A 24,183-nucleotide genomic window follows, 5' to 3' on the forward strand; every position below is an offset into this window, starting at 1 on the left:
ACACACTCACTATATCACACCCTCATAGTATCACACCCACACAGTATCACACCCTCACAGTATCACACCCCTCACTGTATCACACCTCAAATATCACACCGTCGCTGTAACACACCCTCACAGTATCACACTCTCACTGTATCACAACCCTCGCTGTATCACACCACAAATATCACACTCTCACAGTATCACACCCTCACAGTATCACACCCCTCGCTGCATCACACCCTCACCATGTCACACCCTCACCATATCACACCCTCACCGTATCACACCCTCACCGTATCACACCCTCATCGTATCACAACCTAACAGCATCACACCCTAACAGCAGCACACCCTAACAGCATTACACACTAACTATATTACACCTCGCTGTTTCACACCGTCACAGTATCACACCTTCACTGTATCACACCCTTGCTGTCTCACACCCTCACAGTATCATACTCTCACTGTATCACACCCCTTGCTGTTTCACACCACAAATATCACACCCTCACCGTATCACACCCTCATCGTATCACACCCTAACAGCATCACACCCTAACAGCATCACACCCTAACTGCATTACACCCATACTATATTTCACCTCACTGTTTCACACCCTCACAGTATCACACCCTCACTGTATCACACCCTCGCTGTATCACACCCACACTGGATCACAGCCACACTTTATCACACCCCTCGCTGTTTCACACCACAAATATCACACTCTCACCGTATCACACCCTCACTGTATCACACCCTAACAACATCACACACTTACTATATTACACCCTCGATGTATCACACTCTCACTGTATCACACTCTCACTGTATCACACCCTCTCTATAATACACCCTCTCTATAATCACACCATCTCTATATCACACCCTCACTGTGATACACCCTCACTTTATCACACCCTCGCTGTATCATGTACTCACCGTATCACAATCTTTCTATATCACACCCTCACTATATCACACACTCCCAGTATCACACACTCACTTTATCACACCCTCACTATATCACACCCTCACTACATCACACCCTCACAATATCACACCCTCACTATATCACATCCTCATTTTGTCACACCCTCACTATAACACACCCTCACTGTGAAACACCCTCACTTTATCACACCCTCACTGTATCACATCCTCACTATATCACACCCTCACATTATAGCATCCTCACTATATCGCCCCCTCACGATATCACACACTCACTGTAACATACACTCAATATATCACACACTCATTATATCACACACTCACAGTATCACTCCCTCACTGTATCACATCCACACAATATTACACCCAGACAGTATCACACACCTCGCTGTTTCACACCTCAAATATCACACATTCGCTGTATCACACCATCACTGTATCAAACCCTCACTGTATCAAACCCTCACTGTATCACACCCACACAGTATCACACCCTCGCTGTATCACACCGTCCCTATATCACACCCTCCCTATATCACACCCTCACAGTATCACACCCTCACAGTATCACACCCTCACAATATCACATGCTCACCGTATCACATGCTAACAGCATCACACCATAACAGCATCACATCCTAACAGCATTACACCCTTACTATATTACACCCTTGCTGTATTACACCCGCACAGAATCACACCCTCAATATAACACCCCCTCACTATATCACACCCTCACTATAACACACCCTCACTATATTACACCCTCACAGTATAACACCCTCACTATATCGCAGCCTTACTAAAACACACTCACAGTATCACATGCTCACAATATCACTTCCCCACTATATCGCACCCTTACTGTATCGCACCCTCACTGAATCACACCCTCGGTTTATGAAACACTCACTATATCACACACTTACTATATCATACCCTCACTATATCACACACTCACCATATCACACACTAACTATATCACATACTCACTATATCACACACTCATTATATCACACACTCAATATATCACACACTGAATATATGACACACTCAATATATCACACACTCAATATATCACACACACATTATATCACACACACATTATATCACGCGCACATTATATCACACCCTCGCTGTATCACACCCTCGCTGTCTCACACCCTCACTATATCACACCCTCACTGTATCACACCCTCACTGTATCACACCCTCACTATATCACACCCTCACTGTATCACACCCTCACTATAACACACCCTCACTATAACACACACTCACTGTAACACACACTCTGTATCACAACCTCACTGTATCACACACTCACTATATCACACCCTCACAGTATCAGACCCTCACTGTATCACACCCTCACTATATCACACCCTCACTGTATTGCACCCTCGCTGTATCGCATCCTCACTGTATCACACACTCACTATGTCACACTCTCACTATACCATACACTCACAGTATCACACCCTGACTGTAGCACACCCTCACAAGATCACACCCAAACAGTAATACACCCACACAGTATCAGACCCATTGCTGTATCACACCTGAAATATCACACCCTCGCTGTATCACACCCTCAAGTATGACACTCTCACTGTATCACACCCTCACTGTATCACACTCACACAGTATCATACTCAAACAGTATCACACCACAAATATCACACCCTCACAGTATCACACCTTCACAATTTCACACCCTCACTGTATCACACCCTCACAGTATCACACCCTCGCTGCATTACACCCTCACCATATCACACTCTCACAGTATCACATGCTAACAGCATCACACCCTAACATCATCACACCCTAACAGCATTACGCCTTTACTATATTACATCCTCACTGTACCACACCCACACAGTATCACACCCTCACTATAACACATCCTCACTATATCGCACCCTCACTATATCACACCCTCACAGTATCACACCCTCACAGTATCACACCCTCACTATATCACACACACACTATATTGCACCCTCACTATATCACACCCTCACCGTATCACACCCTCACAGTATCACAACCTCACTATATCACACACTCAATATATCACACCCTAATGATATCACACACTCACTATATCACACACTCACTATATCACACAATCATTATATCACACACTCACAGTATCACACCCTCACTATAACACAACATCACTATATCACACCCTCACTATATCACACCCTCACTATATCACACCCTCACAATATCACACCCTCATGATATCACACTCACTATATCACACACTCACTATATCAAACAATCATTATATCACACACTCACAGTATCACACCCTAACAGTATCACACCCACACAGTATCACACCCCTCACTGTATCATACCACAAATATCATACCCTCACAGTATCAGACCCTCACTGTATCACACCCTCCCTATATCACACCCTCACAGTATCACACACTCACCATATCACAACCTCACAGCATCACACCCAAACAGCATTACACCCTTACTATATTACCACCTCGCTGTATCACACCCTCACAGTATCACACCCTCCCTATAAGACAACATCAGTATATCACACCGTCACTATATCACACCCTCACTATAACACACCCTCACAGTATCACACCCTCACTATATCACACCCTCACTATAACACACCCTCACAGTATCACACCCTCACTATATCACACCTTCACTATAACACACACTCACAGTATCACATCCTCACAGTATCACACCCTCATTATATCACACCCTCACTGTATCGCACCCTCTCTATATCACACCCTCACTATATCACACCCTCACTATATCACACACTCACTATATCACAAACTCACTATATCACAAATTCACTATATCACACACTCATTATATCACACACTCACAGTATTAGACCCACACAGTATCACACCCACACATTATCACACACACAGTATCACACCCCTCACTGTATCACACCCTCACTATATCAAACACTCACTATATCACACACTCACTATATCACACCCTCACAGTATCACATACTCACTGTATCACACACTCACTGACTCACACCAACACAGTATCACACCCTCACTGTATCACACCCTCCCTATATCACACCCTCCCTATGTCACAGCCTCACAGTATCATACTCTCACAGTATCACACCCTCACCATATCACATGCTAACAGTATCACACCCTAACAGCATCACACCCGAACAGCATTACACACTTACTTTATTACAACCTCGCTGGATCACACCCTCACAGTATCACACTCTCTTTATAACACAACATCACTATATCACACCCTCACTATATCACTCCCTCACTATATCACACCCTCACTGTATCACTGCCTCACTATAACACACACTCACAGTATCACACCCTCACAGTATCACACCCTCACTATATCACACCCTCACTATATCACACCCTCACTATATCACATCATCACTATAATACACCCTCACTGTAACACACACTCAGTATCACAACCTCATTGTATCACACACTCACAGTATCACACCCTCACAGTATCAGACCCTCACTGTATCACACACTCACTATATCACACCCTCACTGTATTGTACCCTCACTGTATCGGACTTTCGCTGTATCACACACTCACTATGTCACACACTCACTATAACATACACTCACAGTATCAGACCCTGACTGTATCACACCCTCACACTATCACACCCACACAGTATTACACCCACACAGTATCCACACCCCTCGCTGTATCACACCCTCAAGTATCACACCCTCACTGTATCACACCCTCACTGTATCACACTCACACAGTATCACACCCACACAGTATCACATCACAAATATCACACCCTCACAGTATCACACCCTCACAGTATCACACCCTCACTATATCACACGCTCACTATAACACACCCTCACTATAACACACACTCACTGTAACACACACTCAGTATCACAACCTCACTGTATCACACACTCACAGTATCACACCCTCACAGTATCAGACCCTCACTGTATCACACACTCACTATATCACACCCTAACTGTATTGCACCCTCAAGTATCACACTCTCACTGTATCACACCCTCACTGTATCACACTCACACAGTATCACACCCATACAGTATCACACCACAAATATCAAACCCTCACAGTATCACACCCTCACAGTATCACACCTTCACTATATCACACCCTCACTGTATCACACCCTCACAGTATCACACCCCTCACTGCATCACACTCACAAAGTATCACACCCATACAGTGTCACACCACAAATATCAAACCCTCACAGTATGACACCCTCACAGTATCACACCCTCGCTGTATCACACCCTCCCAATATCACACCCTCCCTATATCACACCCTCACAGTATCTCAACCTCACAGTATCAGACCCTCGAAATATCACACCATCACCGTATCACATGCTAACAGCATCACACCCTAACAGCATCACACCCTAACAGCATTACACCCTTACTATATTACATCCTCGCTGTATCACACCCACACAGTATCACACCCTCACTATAACACACCCTCAATATATTGCACCCTCACTATATCACACCCTCACCGTATCACACCCTCACAGTATCACAACCTCACTATATCACACACTCACTATATCAAACCCTCATGATATCACACACTCACTATATCACACACTCATTATATCACACAATCATTATATCACACACTCACAGTATCACACCCTCACAGTATCACACCCTCACTATATCACACCCTCACTATATCACACCCTCACTATAAGACACACTCACTGTATCACACCCTCACTGTATCACACGTTCACTATAACACACACTCACAGTATCACACCCTCACAGTATCACACCCTCACTATATCACACCCTCACTATATCACACCCTCACTATAACACACCCTCACTATAACACACACTCACTGTAACACACACTCAGTATCACAACCTCACTGTATCACACACTCACAGTATCACACCCTCATAGTATCAGACCCTCATTGTATCACACACTCACTATGTCACACACTCACTATATCATATACTCACAGTATCACACCCTGACTGAATCACACCCTCACACTATCACACCCACACACTATTACACCAACACAGTATCACACCCCTCGCTGTATCACACCTCAAATAGCAGTCACTCGCTGTATCACACCCTCCCAATATCACACCTTCCCTATATCACACCCTCCCTATAATCACACCCTCACAGTATCACACCCTCACAGTATCACACCCTCACCGTATCACATGCTAACAGTGTCACACCCTAACAGCATCACATCCTAACAGCATTACACCCATACTATATTACACCCTCGCTGTATTACACCCTCACAGTATCACACCCTCAATATAACACACCGTCATTAAATCACACCCTCACTATATCACACCCTCACAGTATCACACCCTCACAGTATCACACCCTCACTATATCGCACGCTTACTGGATCACACCCTCACTGTATCGCACCCTCGGTGTATGACACCCTCACTATATCACACACTCACTACATCACACCCTCACTATATCACACACTCACTATATCACACACTCATTATATCACACACTCAATATATCACACACTCAATATATCACACACTTAATATATCACACACTCAATATATCACACACACATTATATCACACACACACATCATATCACGCGCACATTATATCACACCCTCATTGTATCACACCCTCACTGTATCACACCCTCAGTATAACACAAACTCACAGTATCACACCCTCACAGTATCTCACCCTCACTATATCACACCCTCATTGTATCACACCCTCACTATAACAAACACACACTATAACACACACTCACTGTAACACCCACTCAGTATCACAACATCACTGTATCACACACTCACAGTATCACACCCTCACATTATCAGACCCTCAGTGTATCACACACTCACTATATCACACCCTCACAGTATCACACACTCACCATATCACACCCTCACAGCATCACACCCAAACAGCATTACACCCTTACTATATTACAACCTCGCTGTATCACACCCTCACAGTATCACACCCTCCCTATAAGACAACATCAGTATATCACACCCTCACTATATCACACCCTCACTATAACACACCCTCACAGTATCACACCCTCACTATATCACACCTTCACTATAACACACACTCACAGTATCACATCCTCACAGTATCACACCCTCATTATATCGCACCCTCACTGTATCGCACCCTCTCTATATCACACCCTCACTATATCACACCCTCACTATATCACACACTCACTATATCACAAACTCACTATATCACAAATTCACTATATCACACACTCATTATATCACACACTCACAGTATTAGACCCACACAGTATCACACCCACACATTATCACACACACAGTATCACACCCCTCACTGTATCACACCCTCACTATATCAAACACTCACTATATCACACACTCACTATATCACACCCTCACAGTATCACATACTCACTGTATCACACACTCACTGACTCACACCAACACAGTATCACACCCTCGCTGTAACACACCCTCCCTATATCATACCCTCCCTATATCACAGCCTCACAGTATCATACTCTCGCAGTATCACACCCTCACCATATCACATGCTAACAGTATCACACCCTAACAGCATCACACCCGAACAGCATTACACACTTACTTTATTACAACCTCGCTGTATCACACCCTCACAGTATCAGACCCTCACTATAACACAACATCACTATATCACACCCTCACTATATCACACCCTCACTATATCACACCCTCACTGTATCACACCCTCACTGTATCACACCCTCTCTATAACACACACTCACAGTATCACACCCTCACAGTATCACACCCTCTCTATATCACACCCTCACTATATCACACACTCACTATATCACACCCTCACTATATCACCCACTCACTATATCACACACTCACTATATCACACCCTCATAGTATCTCACCCACACAGTATCACACCCTCACAGTATCACACACCTCACTGTATCACATCTCAAATGTCACACCCTCGCTGTATCACACCCTCGCAGTATCACACTCTCACTGTATCACACCCCTCGCTGTATCACACCACAAATATCACACTCTCACAGTATCACACCTTCACAGTACCACACCTTTACTATATCACACCCTCACAGTATCACACCCCTCGCAGCATCACACCCTCACCATGTCACACCCTCACCATATCACACCCTCATCGTATCACACCCTAATAGCCTCATACCCTAACAGCATTACACCCTAACAGCATTACACCCTTACTATATCACACCTCGCTGTTTCACACCCTCACAGTACCACACCCTCACAGTATCACACCCTCACAGTTTCACACCCACACAGTATCACAGCCACACTTTATCACACCCCTCGCAGTTTCACACCACAAATATCAAACTCTCACCATATCACACTCTCACTGTATCACACCCTTTGCTGTCTCACACCCTCACAGTATCACACTCTCACTGTATCACACCCTCACTGTTTCACACCCACACAGTATCACAGCCATACTTTATCACACCCCTCGCTGTTTCACACCACAAATATCACACTCTCACCGTATCACACCCTCACTGTATCACACCCTAACAGCATCACACCCTTACTATATTACACGCTCGCTGTATCACACTCTCACTGCATCACACTCTCAATGTATCACACCCTCTCTATATTACACACTCTCTATAATCACACCCTTTCTATATCACACCCTCACTATGAAACACCCTCACTTTATCACACCCTCGCTGTATCATGTACTCACTGTATCACAATATTTCTATATCGCACCCTCACTATATCACACACTCCCAGTATCACACACTCACTTTATCACACCTTCACTATATCACACCCTCACTACATCAGACCCTCACTATATCACACCCTCACTATATCACATCCTCATTTTGTCTCACCCTCACTATATCACAACCTCACTGTGAAATACCCTCACTTTATCACATCCTCACTGTATCACATCCTCACTATATCACACCCTCACATTACAGCACCCTCACTATATCGCACCCTCACGATATCACACACTCACTATATCATACACTCAGTATATCACACACTCATATCACACACTCACAGTATCACACCCTCACTGTACCACATCCACACAGTATTAAACCCATACAGTATTACACCCCTCACTGTATCACACCTCAAATATCACACACTCGCTGTATCACACCCTCACAGTATCACACTCTCACTGTATCAATCCCTCACTGTGTCACACCCACACAGTATCACACCCTCGCTGTATCACACCCTCCCTATATCACACCCTGACAGAATCACACCCTCACAGTATCACACCCTCACATTATCACACCCTCACCGTATCATATGTAAACAGAATCACACCCTAACAGCATCACACCCTAACAGTATTACACCCTTATTATATTAGACCCTCGCTGTATTACACCCTCATGGTACCACACCCTCAATATAACATAGTCTCACTATATCACACCCTCACTATATCACACCCTCACTATATTACACCCTCACAGTATCAAACCCTCACTATATCACACCCTCACTAAAACACACTCACATTATCACACCCTCACAGTATCAGACCCTCACTATATCGCACCCTTACTGTATCGCACCCTCACTAAATCTCACCCTCGGTGTATGACACCCTCACTATATCACACACTCACTATATCACATACTCACTATATCACACACTCATTATATTACACACTCAATATATCACACACTGAATATATGACACACTGAATATATCAGACGCTCAATATATCACACACACATTATATCACACACACATTATATCACGTGCACATTATATCACACACTCGCTGTATCACACCCTTGCTGTCTCACACCCTCACTATAAGACACACTCACTGTATCACACCCTCACTGTATCACACATTCACTATAACACACACTCACAGTATCACACCCTCACAGTATCACACCCTCACTATATCACACCCTCACTATATCACACCCTCACTATAACACACCCTCACTATAACACACACTCACTGTAACACACACTCAGTATCACAACCTCACTGTATCACACACTCACAGTATCACACCCTCATAGTATCAGACCCTCATTGTATCACACACTCACTATGTCACACACTCACTATATCATATACTCACAGTATCACACCCTGACTGAATCACACCCTCACACTATCACACCCACACACTATTACACCAACACAGTATCACACCCCTCGCTGTATCACACCTCAAATAGCAGTCACTCGCTGTATCACACCCTCACAGTATCACACTCTCACTGTATCAATCCCTCACTGTATCACACCAACACAGTATCACACCCTCGCTGTATCACACCCTCCCAATATCACACCTTCCCTATATCACACGCTCCCTATATCACACCCTCACAGTATCACACCCTCACAGTATCACACCCTCACCGTATCACATGCTAACAGTGTCACACCCTAACAGCATCACATCCTAACAGCATTACACCCATACTATATTACACCCTCGCTGTATTACACCCTCACAGTATCACACCCTCAATATAACACACCGTCATTAAATCACACCCTCACTATATCACACACTCACAGTATCACACCCTCACAGTATCACACCCTCACTATATCGCACGCTTACTGGATCACACCCTCACTGTATCGCACCCTCGGTGTATGACACCCTCACTATATCACACACTCACTACATCACACCCTCACTATATCACACACTCACTATATCACACAATCACTATATCACATACTCACTATATCACACACTCATTATATCACACACTCAATATATCACACACTTAATATATCACACACTCAATATATCACACACACATTATATCACACACACACATCATATCACGCGCACATTATATCACACCCTCATTGTATCACACCCTCACTGTATCACACCCTCAGTATAACACAAACTCACAGTATCACACCCTCACAGTATGACACCCTCACTATATCATATGCTCACTATATCACACCCTCACTATATCACACACTCACTATATCACACACGCACTATATCACATACTCACTATATCACACACTCATTATATCACACACTCAATATATCACACACTAAATATGTGACACACTCAATATATCACACACTCAATATATCACACACCCATTATATCACACACACATTGTATCACGCGCAAATTATATTAAACCCTCATTGTATCACACCCTCACTGTATCACACCCTCACTATAACACACACTCACAGTATCACACCCTCACAGTATCACACCCTCACTATATCACACCCTCACTATATCACACCCTCACTATACCACACCCTCACTATAACACACACTCACTGCAACGCACACTCAGTATCACAACCTCACTGTATCACACACTCACAGTATCACACCCTCACTGAATCGCACCCTCACTATATCGCACCCTCGCTGTATCACACACTCACTATGTCACGCACTCACTATATCATACACTCACAGTATCACACCCTGACTGTATCACACCTTCACACTATCACACCCGCACAGTATCACACACTCACAGTATCACACTCTCACAGTATCACATGCTAACAGCATCACACCCTAACAGCATCACATGCCAACAGCATTACACCCTTACTTTATTACATCCTCGCTGTATCACACCCTCACAGTATCAAACCAGCACTATGACACAACCTCACTATATCACACCATCACTATATCACACCCTCACTATATCACACCCTCACAGTATCACACCCTTACTATATCACAACCTCACTATAACACACGCTCACAGTATCACACCCTAACAGTATCACTCCCTCACTGTATCACACCCTCACTGTATCGTACCCTCACTGTATCACACCCTCTCTATATCACACCCTCACTATATCACACACTCACTATATCACACCCTCACTATAACACACACTCACAGTATCACACCCTCACAGTATCACACCCTCACTATATCACACCCTAACTATATCACACCCTCACTATACCACACACTCACTATAACACACACTCACTGCAACGCACACTCAGTATCACAACCTCACTGTATCACACACTCACAGTATCACACCCTCACAGTATCAGACCCTCACTGTATCACACCCTCACTATATCACACCCTCACTGAATCGCACCCTCACTATATCGCACCCTCGCTGTATCACACACTCACTATGTCACGCACTCACTATATCATACACTCACAGTATCACACCCTGACTGTATCACACCTTCACACTATCACACCCGCACAGTATCACACACTCACAGTATCACACTCTCACAGTATCACACCCTCACCGTATCACACCCTCACAGTATCACATGCTAACAGCATCACACCCTAACAGCATCACATGCCAACAGCATTACACCCTTACTTTATTACATCCTCGCTGTATCACACCCTCACAGTATCAAACCAGCACTATGACACAACCTCACTATATCACACCATCACTATATCACACCCTCACTATATCACACCCTCACAGTATCACACCCTTACTATATCACAACCTCACTATAACACACGCTCACAGTATCACACCCTAACAGTATCACTCCCTCACTGTATCACACCCTCACTGTATCGTACCCTCACTGTATCACACCCTCTCTATATCACACCCTCACTATATCACACACTCACTATATCACACCCTCACTATATCACACACTCACTATATCACACACACACTATATCACACCCTCACAGTATCACACCCAGACAGTATCACACCCTCACAGTATCACACCCCTCGCTGTATCACACCTCAAATATCACACCCTCGCTGTATCACACCCTTGCAGTATCACACTCTCACTGTATCACACCCCTCACTGTATCACACCACAAATATCACACTCTCACAGTATCACACCCTCGCAGTATCACACCTTCACTATATCACACCCTCACAATATCACACCCCTCGCTGCATCACAACCTCACCATGTCACACCCTCACCATATCACACCCTCACCGTATCACACCCTCTTCATATCACACCCTAAGAGCATCACACCCTAACAGCATTACACCCTATCAGCATTACATCTTAACTATATTACACCTCACTGTTTCACACCCTCACAGTATCACACACTCACTGTATCACACCCTCGCTGTCTCACACCCTCACAGTATCACACTCTCACTGTATCACAACCTCACTGTATCACACCCACACAGTATTACAGCCATACTTTATCACACCCCTCGCAGTTTCACACCACAAATATCACACTCTCACCGTATCACACCCTCACTGTATCACACCCTAACAGCATCACACCCTTACTATATTACACCCTCGCTGTATCACACTCTCACTGTATCATACTCTCACTGTATCACACCCTCTCTATATTACGCCCTCTCTATAATCACACCCTCTCTATATCACACCCTCACTGTGAAACACCCTCACTTTATCACACCCTCACTGTATCATGTACTCACCGTATCACAATCTTTCTATATTGCACCCTCACTATATCACAAACTCCGAGTATCACACACTCACTTTATCACACCCTCACTATATCACACCCTCACTACATCACACCCTCACTATATCACACCCTCACTATATCACATCCTCATTTTGTCACACCCTCACTATATCACACCCTCACTGTGAAACACCCTCACTTTATCACACCCTCACTGAATCACATCCTCACTATATCCCACCCTCACATTATAGCACCCTCACTATATCACACCCTCACGATATCACACACTTACTATATCATACACTCACTATATCACACACTCATTATGTATCACACACTCACAGTATCACACCCTCACTGTATCACATCCACACAGTAATACACCCACACAGTATCACACCCCTCACTGTATCACACCTCAAATATCACACACTCGCTGTATCACACCCTCACAGTATCATACTCTCACTGTATCAAACCCTCACTGTATCACACCCACACAGTATCACACCCTCGCTCTAGCACACCCTCCCTATATCACACCCTCCCTATATCACACCCTCATAGTATCACACCCTGACAATATCACCTCCTCACCGTGTCACATGCTAACAGCAACACACCCTAACAGCATCACATCCTAACAGCATTACACCCTTACTATATTACACCCTCGCTGTATTACACCCTCACAGTATCACACCCTCAATATAACACACCTTCACTATATCACACCCTCACTATATCACACCCTCACTATATTACACCCTCACAGTATCACACCCTCACTATATCACACCCTCACTAATACACACTCACAGTATCACACCCTCACAGTATCACACCCTCATTATATCGTACCCTTACAGTATCGTTCCCTCACTGAATCGCACCCTCGGTGTATGACACCCTCACTATATCACACACTCACTATATCACACCCTCACTATATCACACACTCACTATATCACATACTCACTATATCACACACTCATTATATCACACACTCAATATATCATACACTGAATATATGACACACTCAATATATCACACACTCAATATGTCACACACACATTATATCACATACACATTATATCACGCGCACATTATATCACACTCTTGCTGTATCACACCTTCGCTGTATCACACTCTCACTATATCACACCATCACTTTATCACACCCTCACTGTATCACACCTCACTATAACACACACTCACAGTATCACACCCTCACAGTATCACACCCTCACTATATCACACCCTCACTATAACACACACTCACTGTAACACACACTCAGTATCACAACCTCACTGTATCACACACTCACAGTATCACACCCTCACAGTATCAGACCCTCATTGTATCACACACTCACTATGTTACACACTCACTATATCATACATTCACAGTATCACACCCTGACTGAATCACACCCTCACACTATCACACCCACACAGTATTACACCCACACAGTATCACACCCCTCGCTGTATCACACCTCAAATAGCAGACACTCGCTGTATAACACCCTCACAGTGTCACACTCTCACTGTATCAATCCCTCACTGTATCACATCAACACAGTATCACACCCTCGCTGTATCACACCCTCCCAATATCACACCCTCCCTATATCACAGCCTCACAGTATCACACCCTCACAGTATCACACCCTCACCGTATCACATGGTAACAGTATCACACCCTAACAGCATCACAGCCTAACAGCATTACACCCTTACTATATTACACCCTCACTGTATTACACACTCACAGTATCACACCCTCAATATAACACACTGTCATTAAATCACACCCTCACTATATCACACCCTCACAGTATCACACGCTCACAGTATCACACCCTCACTATATCGCACCCTTACTGTATCGCACCCTCACTGTATCGCACCCTCGGTGTATGACACCCTCACTATATCATATACTCACTATATCACACCCTCACTATATCACACACTCACTATATCACACACGCACTATATCACATACTCACTATATCACACACTCATTATATCACACACTCAATATATCACACACTAAATATGTGACACACTCAATATATCACACACTCAATATATCACACACCCATTATATCACACACACATTGTATCACGCGCAAATTATATTAAACCCTCATTGTATCACACCCTCACTGTATCACACCCTCACTATAACACACACTCACAGTATCACACCCTCACAGTATCACACACTCACTATATCACACCCTCACTATATCACACCCTCACTATACCACACACTCACTATAACACACACTCACTGCAACGCACACTCAGTATCACAACCTCACTGTATCACACACTCACAGTATCACACCCTCACAGTATCAGACCCTCACTGTATCACAACCTCACTATATCACACCCTCACTGAATCGCACCCTCACTATATCGCACCCTCGCTGTATCACACACTCACTATGTCATGCACTCACTATATCATACACTCACAGTATCACACCCTGACTGTATCACACCTTCACACTATCACACCCGCACAGTATCACACACTCACAGTATCACACTCTCACAGTATCACACCCTCACCGTATCACACCCTCACAGTATCACACCCTCACTATATCACACCCTCACTATATCACACCCTCACTATACCACACCCTCACTATAACACACACTCACTGCAACGCACACTCAGTATCACAACCTCACTGTATCACACACTCACAGTATCACACCCTCACAGTATCAGACCCTCACTGTATCACACCCTCACTATATCACACCCTCACTATATCACACCCTCACTGAATCGCACCCTCACTATATCGCACCCTCGCTGTATCACACACTCACTATGTCACGCACTCACTATATCATACACTCACAGTATCACACCCTGACTGTATCACACCTTCACACTATCACACCCGCACAGCATCACACACTCACAGTATCACACTCTCACAGTATCACACCCTCACTGTATCACACCCTCACAGTATCACATGCTAACAGCATCACACCCTAACAGCATCACATGCCAACAGCATTACACGCTTACTTTATTACATCCTCGCTGTATCACACCCTCACAGTATCAAACCAGCACTATGACACAACCTCACTATATCACACCATCACTATATCACACCCTCACTATATCACACCCTCACTATATCACACACTCACTATATCACACACTCACTATATCACACCCTCACAGTATCACACCCAGACAGTATCACACCCTCACAGTATCACACCTCTCGCTGTATCACACCTCAAATATCACACCCTCGCTGTATCACACCCTCGCAGTATCACACTCTCACTGTATCACACCCCTCGCTGTATCACACCACAAATATCACACTCTCACAGTATCACACCCTCGCAGTATCACACCTTCACTATATCACACCCTCACAATATCACACCCCTCGCTGCATCACAACCTCACCATGTCACACCCTCACCATATCACACCCTCACCGTATCACACCCTCACCGTATCACACCCTCTTCATATCACACCCTAAGAGCATCACACCCTAACAGCATTACACCCTATCAGCATTACACCTTAACTATATTACACCTCGCTGTTTCACACCCTCACAGTATCACACACTCACTGTATCACACCCTCGCTGTCTCACACCCTCACAGTATCACACTCTCACTGTATCACAACCTCACTGTATCACACCCACACAGTATTACAGCCATACTTTATCACACCCCTCGCAGTTTCACACCACAAATATCACACTCTCACCATATCACACCCTCACTGTATCACACCCTAACAGCATCACACCCTTACTATATTACACCCTCGCTGTATCACACTCTCACTGTATCATACTCTCACTGTATCACACCCTCTCTATATCACACCCTCACTGTGAAACACCCTCACTTTATCACACCCTCACTGTATCATGTACTCACCGTATCACAATCTTTCTATATTGCACCCTCACTATATCACAAACTCCGAGTATCACACACTCACTTTATCACACCCTCACTATATCACACCCTCACTACATCACACCCTCACTATATCACACCCTCACTATATCACATCCTCATTTTGTCACACCCTCACTATATCACACCCTCACTGTGAAACACCCTCACTTTATCACACCCTCACTGAATCACATCCTCACTATATCCCACCCTCACATTATAGCACCCACACTATATCACACCCTCACGATATCACACACTTACTATATCATACACTCACTATATCACACACTCATTATGTATCACACACTCACAGTATCACACCCTCACTGTATCACATCCACACAGTAATACACCCACACAGTATCACACTCCTCACTGTATCACACCTCAAATATCACACACTCGCTGTATCACACCCTCACAGTATCATACTCTCACTGTATCAAACCCTCACTGTATCACACCCACACAGTATCACACCCTCGCTCTAGCACACCCTCCCTATATCACACCCTCCCTATATCACACCCTCATAGTATCACACCCTGACAATATTACCTCCTCACCGTGTCACATGCTAACAGCAACACACCCTAACAGCATCACATCCTAACAGCATTACACCCTTACTATATTACACCCTCGCTGTATTACACCCTCACAGTATCACACCCTCAATATAACACACCTTCACTATATCACACCCTCACTATATCACACCCTCACTATATTACACCCTCACAGTATCACACCCTCACTATATCACACCCTCACTAATACACACTCACAGTATCACACCCTCACAGTATCACACCCTCATTATATCGTACCCTTACAGTATCGTTCCCTCACTGAATCGCACCCTCGGTGTATGACACCCTCACTATATTACACACTCACTATATCACACCCTCACTATATCACACACTCACTATATCACATACTCACTATATCACACACTCATTATATCACACACTCAATATATCATACACTGAATATATGACACACTCAATATATCACACACTCAATATGTCACACACACATTATATCACATACACATTATATCACGCGCACATTATATCACACTCTTGCTGTATCACACCTTCGCTGTATCACACCCTCACTATATCACCTCATCACTGTATCACACCCTCACTGTATCACACCTCACTATAACACACACTCACAGTATCACACCCTCACAGTATCACACCCTCACTATATCACACCCTCACTATAACACACACTCACTGTAACACACACTCAGTATCACAACCTCACTGTATCACACACTCACAGTATCACACCCTCACAGTATCAGACCCTCATTGTATCACACACTCACTATGTTACACACTCACTATATCATACACTCACAGTATCACACCCTGACTGAATCACACCCTCACACTATCACACCCACACAGTATTACACCCACAGTAGTATCACACCCCTCGCTGTATCACACCACAAAAAGCAGACACTCGCTGTATCACACCCTCACTGTATCACACTCTCAATGTATCAATCCCTCACTCTATCACACCCACACAGAATCACAGCCTCGCTGTATCACACCCTCCCAATATCACACCCTCCCTATATCACAGCCTCACAGTATCTCACCCTCACAGTATCACACACTCGAAGTATCACACCCTCACCGTATCACATGCTAACAGCATCACACCCTAACAGCATCACATCCTAACAGCATTACACCCTTACTATATTACACCCTCGCTGTATTGAACCCTCACAGTATCACACCCTCACTATAACACACCCTCACTATATTACACCCTCACAGTATCACACCCACACTATAGCACACCCACACTAAAACACCCTCACAGTATCACACCCTCACAGTATCACACCCTTATTGTATCACACCCTCGCTGTATCACACCCTCCGTATATCACACCCTCACAGAATCACACCCTCACAGTATCACACCCTCACAGTATCACACCCTAACAGCATTACACCCTTACTATATTACACCCTCGCTGTATTACACCATCACAGTATCACACCCTCAATATAACACACGGTCATTAAATCACACCCTCACTATATCACATCATCACTATATAACACCCTCACTGTATCACACCCTCACTATATCACACCCTCACTAAAACATCCTCACAGTATCACACCCTCACAATATCACACCCTCACTCTATCGCACCCTTACTGTATCACACCCTCACTGAATCGCACCCTCGGTATATGACACCCTCACTATATCACACACTCACTATATCACACCCTCACTATATCACACACTCACTATATCACACACTCACTATATCACATACTCACTTTATCACACACTCATAAAATCACACACTCAATATATCACACAATGAATATATCACACACTGAATATATCACACACTCAATATATCACACCCACATTATATCACACACACATTATATCATGTGCACATTATATCACACCCTCACTGTATCACACCCTCGCTGGATCACACCCTCACTATATCACACCCTCACTGTATCAAACCTGGCTGTATCGCACCCTCACTGTATCACACACTCACTATGTCACACACTCAATATATCATACACTCACAGTATCACACCCTGAATGTATCACACCCTCACACTATCACACCCACACAGTATTACACCCACACAGTATCAGACCGCTCACTGTATCACACCTCAAATATCACACCCTCGCTGTATCACACCCTTCGCTATCTCACACCCTCACAGTATCACACTCACACAGTATCACACCCTCACAGTATCACACCACAAATATCACACCCTCACAGTATCACACCCTCACAGTATCACACTTTCACTATACCACACCCTCACTGTATCACACCCTCACAGTATCATACCCTCACTGTATCACACCCTTCGCTGCATCACCCCCTCACTGTATCACACCCTCACCGTATCACACACTCACAATATCACATGCTAACTGCATCACACCGTAACAGCATCGCACCCTAACAGCATTACAGCCTTATTATATTACATCCTCGCTGTATCACACCCACACAGTATCACACCCTCACTATAACACACCCTCACTATATCGCACCCCCACTATTTCACACCCTCACAGTATCACACCCTCACAGTATCACACCCTCACTATATCACACACTCATTATATCACACCCTCATGATATCGCACACTCACTATATCACACACTCACTATATCACACAATCATTATATCACACACTCACAGTATCACACCCTCACAGTATCACACCCACACAGTATCACACCCTCACAGTATCACACTCTCACCGAATCACACCCTCACTGTATCACATCCTCACAGTATCACTACCACAATGTATCACACCCCTCAATGTATCACACCACAAATATCTCACCCTCACAGTATCACACCCTCACTGTATCACACCCTCCCTATATCACACACTCACTATATCACACACTCACTATATCACACCCTCACAGTATCACACTCTCACAGTATCACACCCCTCGCTGTATCACACCTCAAATATCACACCCTCATTGTATCACACCCTCACAGTATCACACTCTCACTGTATCACACCCCTCGCTGTATCACACCACAAATATCACACTCTCACAGTATCACACCCTCACACTATCACACCCTCCCTATATCACACCCTCACAGTATCACACCATCAAAATATCGCACCTTCACTATATTACACTCTCAAGGTATCACACCCCTCACTGCATCACACCCTCACCATATCACACAATCGCCATATCACACCCTCACTGTATCACACCCTCACAGTATCACACCCTCACAGTATCACAGTCACACAGTATCACACCCACACAGTATCACACCCACACAGTATTACACCCCTCGCTGTATCACACCTCAAATATCACACCCTCGCTGTATCACATCCTCATTTTGTCACACCCTCACTATATCACGTCCTCACTGTTTCACACGTTCACATTATCACACCCTCACTATATCGCACCCTCACTATATCACACACTCACTATATCACACACTCATTATATCATACACTCACAATATCACACCCTGACAGTATCACACCCACACTGTATCCCACCCTTCGCTGTATCACACCCTCACTATATCACACCCTCACAGTATCACACCCACACAGTATCACACCTCAAATATTACAATCTCGCTGTATCACACCCTCACTGTATCACGTCCTCACTGTTTCACACGTTCACATTTTCACACCCCCTCTATATCGCACCCTCAGTATATCACACACCCACTATATCACACACTCACTATATCACACACTCATTATATCACACATTCACAGTATCACACCCTCACAGTATCACACCCACACAGTATTACACCCCTCACTGTATCACACCCTCACCATATCACACCCTCACCGTATCACACCGTCACTGTATCACACCCTAACAGCATCACACACTTACTATATTACACCCTCACTGTATCACAATCTCACTGTATCACATCCTCTCTATATTAAACCCTCTCTATAATCACACCCACTCTATATCACACCCTCACTGTGAAACACCTTCACTTTATCACACCCTCGCTGTATCATGTACTCACTGTATCACAATTTCCATATCACAACCTCACTATATCACACACTCCCAGTATCACACACTCACTTTATCACACCTTCACTATATCACACCCTCACTACATCACACCCTCACTATATCACACCCTCACTATATCACACCCTCACTATATCACACCCTCACTATAACACACCCTCACAGTATCAAACCCTCACTATATCACACCCTCACTATAACACAAACTCACAGTATCACACCCTCACTGTATCATACCCTCTCTATATCACACCCTCACTATATCACACACTCTCTGTATCACACCCTCACTATATCACACACTCACTATATCACACACTCACTATATCACACCCTCACAGTATCACACCCTCACAGTATCACACCCCTCGCTGTATCACACCTCAAATATCACACCCTCATTGTATCACACCCTCACAGTATCACACTCTCACTGTATCACACCCCTCGCTGTATCACACCACAAATATCACACTCTCACAGTATCACACCCTCACAGTATCACACCTTCACTATATCACACCCTCGCAGTATCACACCCCTCGCTGCATCACACCCGCACCATGTCACACCCTCACCATATCACACCCTCTCCGTATCACACCCTCACCGTATCACACGCTCATCGTATCACACCCTAACAGCATCACCCCTAACAGCATTACACCCTTACTATATTACACCTCGCTGTTTCACACCTTCACAGTATCACACCCTCACTGTATCACACCCTCGCTGTCTCACACCCTCACAGTATCACACTGTCACTGTATCACACCCTCACTGTATCACACCCACACAGTATCACACCCACACTTTATCACACCCCTCGCTGTTTCACACCACAAATATCACACTCGCACAGTATCACACCCTCGCTGTATCACACCCTCCCTATATCACACCCTCACAGTATCACACCATCAAAATATTGCACCTTCACTATATTACACCCTCAAGGTATCACACCCCTCACTGCATCACAACCTCACCATGTCACACAATCACCATATCACACCCTCACCGTATCACACCCTCACAGTATCACACCCTCACAGTATCACAGTCACACAGTATCACACCCACACAGTATCACACCCACACAGTATTACACCCCTCGCTGTATCACACCTCAAATATCACACCCTCGCTGTATCACACCCTCACTGTATCACACCCTCACTGTATCACACCCTCACTTTATCACACCCTCACTATATCACATCCTCATTTTGTCACACCCTCACTATATCACGTCCTCACTGTTTCACACGTTCACATTATCACACCCTCACTATATTGCACCCTCACTATATCACACACTCACTATATCACACACTCATTATATCATACACTCACAGTATCACACCCTGACAGTATCACACCCACACTGTATCACACCCTTCGCTGTATCACACCTTCACTATATCACACTCTCACAGTATCACACCCACACAGTATCACACCTCAAATATTACAATCTCGCTGTATCACACCCTCACTGTATCACGTCCTCACTGTTTCACACGTTCACATTTTCACACCCCCTCTATATCGCACCCTCAGTATATCACACACTCACTATATCACACACTCACTATATCACACACTCATTATATCACACATTCACAGTATCACACCCTCACAGTATCACACCCACACAGTATTACACCCCTCACTGTATCACACCCTCACCATATCACACCCTCACCGTATCACACTGTCACTGTATCACACCCTAACAGCATCACACACTTACTGTATTACACCCTCACTGTATCACAATCTCACTGTATCACACTCTCACTGTATCACATCCTCTCTATATTAAACCCTCTCTATAATCACAAACACTCTATATCACACCCTCACTGTGAAACACCTTCACTTTATCACACCCTCGCTGTATCATGTACTCACTGTATCACAATTTCTATATCGCAACCTCACTATATCACACACTCCCAGTATCACACACTCACTTTATCACACCTTCACTATATCACACCCTCACTACATCACACCCTCACTATATCACACCCTCACTATATCACATCCTCATTTTGTCAC

The sequence above is a fragment of the Carcharodon carcharias genome, chromosome 2, assembly GCF_017639515.1.
Source record: "Carcharodon carcharias isolate sCarCar2 chromosome 2, sCarCar2.pri, whole genome shotgun sequence".
In the NCBI taxonomy this organism is placed as follows: Eukaryota; Metazoa; Chordata; class Chondrichthyes; order Lamniformes; family Lamnidae; genus Carcharodon; species Carcharodon carcharias.